Below are 3,704 nucleotides of genomic sequence, written 5' to 3' on the forward strand. Positions count from 1 at the left end.
GACATGTTTTTGGATACTCTTATTTGATAACTATGTTTTTGGAAACAATGTTTTGTATGATTTATGGATTATAAAATGGTTTTGAAAAATCAAAATTTTTACTATGATTTTTTGGACGTTACAAGTGGAGTCAACGGTGGTCCTCCGGTGACAACCTAACCGGAAAACAAAGAAAAAATTGCAACGACATTCACCTAAATCAAAATGAAATCTGAAAAATAGTTCACACGGATCACCAATTTCTCGCAATTAAAAAAAATTAAAATCCTTTACCAACCACTAGTCGTTGGTATAGAGTTCACACGAATCACCAATTTCTGTGTCGATGACATGCTATCGGGATAGCTTATCCAAAAATGACGTCGCTTTTATTTTCATCGACAAAGGTTTTCAGAAAAACGCAAAAATAATTTTTGTTCCCGCCAACCCTATGGCGACAACAAGTCGTGGGCATAGAGTTCCGGGTTGAAGAAAATTGGTCATCTCTGTACCCACGACAAGTCGTCAGTATAGCTGATGTTTTAGTGACGACAAGTGTCATCGGTATAGGTGCCGTCGACACAGGTGGAGATTCTTATAGTGAATATTCACAACTTGTATTTAAGGACATTCAAGGTATAAAACTTTTCACATTGAAATGAAAAACAAATGTTACAACTTAGCAGTATCCTAGAAAATGAAAAGAGTAAGTTGCAAAAGTTGGTTCTTATGGTATTACTTAATATGCAATTTTATTCCAAGTTTTGTTTTGGTTACAAAAATGTTTTTTTTATGTTTGCATATATATGATCCATCGAACTCATATCTTATGTTATTTTAATTAAATAAGCAAATATATATTGTATATTATTTTTTTTTTGTGTTGTGGTGTTTTTGTTTTCTTCGTTTTTTTAAATTGGCCGTGTTCGTGTTAGCTACAAAACATGATATTGTGTCCTGTTGTGTTCGATTGATGAAAAATTACTCGCGTCGTGACGTGTTGGATAAAAACATAAAATGACCGTCTGAATTGTCACCCAAGGTTTTTTTTTTTTTTTTAATTGAATCAATAGTTTGGTTATGTGGCAAAGTCGTAAATTTCTTTCTAATTCGTCATTAAACCATGCATAAGCTAAATCAAAATCATTTCACGATAAGTTAAGAAAACACTTTGCCCAATATTTGAAAACTTGATTAATGGTTTGGATACATGGCCAGCGTAAATGATTAAATGTTTAGGCTTAAATTACAAATGTGTATTTCTATAGAATTCTCAAAATAATTAATTGTGTCTTGATATATTTTCAAATATTGTGGTACTGAACAATTGGAAAGATAAGTAACAAAAACTGATTATTTAATGATCCGCAAGATTATTTCTATAAAAACTAACATTCCGGTTAAAACTTGCCTTTTTTAAACTAAATGTATAAATATAATTCTCTTGGAGATTTAGTCTAAGTATTCCGATTTCTAATTCTTGTGAATGACTAGAGATTGCACAAAGGCCTAGAAAAAAAGAAGGAAGAACGATATGGATAGATGGGATTTCGATCGCGACACCAAGTATCGAAGCAGCAAGAGGAAAGATAGAGGTGGAGAGAGTGATGAGGAGGATCGGTATGGCGATAAACGAACTAAGTGGAATGAGTGGCGGCGGTTTGATCAGGAGAAAGTGGGTTTTGCTGAGGAAGACACAGATAGGGATGAGAGGAGGGAATTCGAGGATGGAGATAAGTTGGAACAAGGGAAATTGAACGGGGAAACAATGACGACGATGAAGAATGAACTTAAAGATGAACCCTGTGGTGGTGCACTGGGAGCACCCAGTAAGCCATATGGAACCCCACATGAGACCCCTTTGGCGCCCAGCCACCCTCATCCTCCTTCTAAGGTATCATCATCACTTTCTACCAAACATGAAACCGAAGGAGTTGATTCTGCAGATGCTGGCAAGATTGGAGGCATCTCTCTCAATGCTTTATCTATGGCCAAAGCAACTTTACTGAAGCACAAGGCGCTTGCAGAAAAGATGAAGAAGATCCCGTTGTTAAACAAGGGTACTGACTCAGCAAGAGATGGCCTCAAACCTCCATCTAGTTCAGGAATACCCGCTGCCCCACCACAATCTGCTGCCCGACTTGGTGGTGGGCTGCCCCGAAATTCTCATGAAGCTGTAAAACGGGCACAAGAGCTTGCTGCCAAGATGGGTTTTAGACAAGACACGGAATTTGCCCCACTTATAAACAAGTTCCCGGGAGAGCTGGCACCAGAAAAGCCTGCTAAAGCCCCTGTTCTTAGTTTGGATGCATTGGGTAGGGAAGTCAATGAAAATGGCAATGTGGTAAATATACCAAAGTTAAACATCTTGAGCACCCTTAAGGTTAACATTAACAAACAGAAGAAAGAAGAAAGATGCATTCCAGATTCTGAAACCGGAATTAGAAGTGGATCTAGATGAAAACCCTCACTTTGATCCTCGAATGGGAATCAATAAAACTAAACTTTTAAGGCCTAAAACGATGACCTTTCAGTTTGTTGATTCTGGTACTTACGGAAACGTCACAGAAGGCGGGCCACCTGAAGATATACTAAAGAAAGAGAAGATAACTCTATACATGGAACAACCCCACCCAATCGAACCGCCAGCCGAACCGGCCCCACCCCCGCCTCAGCCTCTAAAACTCACCCAAAAAGAACGCAAAAGACTCCGAACTCAAAGACGCCTCGCCACTGAAAAAGCCCGGCAAGAAATGATCCGCCTAGGCCTTCTAGAACCCCCAAAACCCAAAGTCAAAATGAGCAATCTAATGAAAGTCCTCGGATCAGAAGCCACCCAAAACCCGACCCGCCTTGAAATGGAAATCAGAAGCGCAGCCGCCCAATGTGAACAGGCTCATGTTGACCGGAATATCGCCCGGAAGTTGACTCCGACCGAAAGACGCGAAAAGAAAAAACCAAAGTTTTTCGATGACAATAATAATACCCTCGAAACAATTGTGTCCATATACAAAGTGAATGACCTTTCGCACCTTCAGACTAGGTTTAAGGTTGATGTAAATGCACAGAAGAATCGGTTGTCGGGGTGTGCGGTTATTTCGGAGGGTATTTCTGTCGTGGTGGTGGAGGGCGGGGGTAAATCGGTAAAACGGTATCAGAAGTTGATGTTGAAGAGGATAAATTGGGCTGCGGCTGTGAAAGAAGAGAATATGCATGAAGAGGTTGATGATGATGATGAGAACGTGAAGAATAAGTGTGTGTTGGTGTGGCAAGGGAGTGTGACTAAACCAAGTTTTCAAAGGTTTTTGGTGCATGAATGCAGTACCGAAAATGCTGCTCGCAAAGTGTTTTATGATGCTGGGGTTGGTCATTATTGGGATTTAGTTGTTAATTTCTCAAGGATGTGTAATTAGTGAAACTATAAAATTTGGAGAGAATGAGAGATGATATAATGATATATATGATGCTGGTTGTAATACGTTGTTGCAGCAATTTTTTTTGGTATATAGGTTGTTCAGTGATAGATTTGTTATATTGAGATCCTACCTGAATCTTTATTATGTGTGTCCTCGTTAGTTTGTCACAAGTACAGTATAAAGTTTGTGTTTAAATTTAGAAAAAGTTGTCTAAAATTTGCATAGTTTAATCGTTAAATCACTAACGAATCAAATTATGATATTTACGTGTAGTTCAAGACGAAAATAAAGGTCCGAAAAATTTGCTTA

At 38.6% G+C, this 3,704-nt stretch overlaps 1 pseudogene; it reads left to right on the plus strand.

The window, feature by feature from the left end:
* The first annotated feature begins 1,513 nt into the window (after window positions 1-1,513).
* Window positions 1,514-3,392, plus strand: LOC145106427 (protein RDM16 pseudogene; annotated as a pseudogene).
* Window positions 3,393-3,704: the final 312 nt, after the last annotated feature.

This window comes from Lactuca virosa, chromosome 4 (genome assembly GCF_052849685.1).
Source record: "Lactuca virosa cultivar CGN04683 chromosome 4, Lactuca_virosa_CGN04683_v6, whole genome shotgun sequence".
Taxonomy (NCBI): Eukaryota; Viridiplantae; Streptophyta; class Magnoliopsida; order Asterales; family Asteraceae; genus Lactuca; species Lactuca virosa.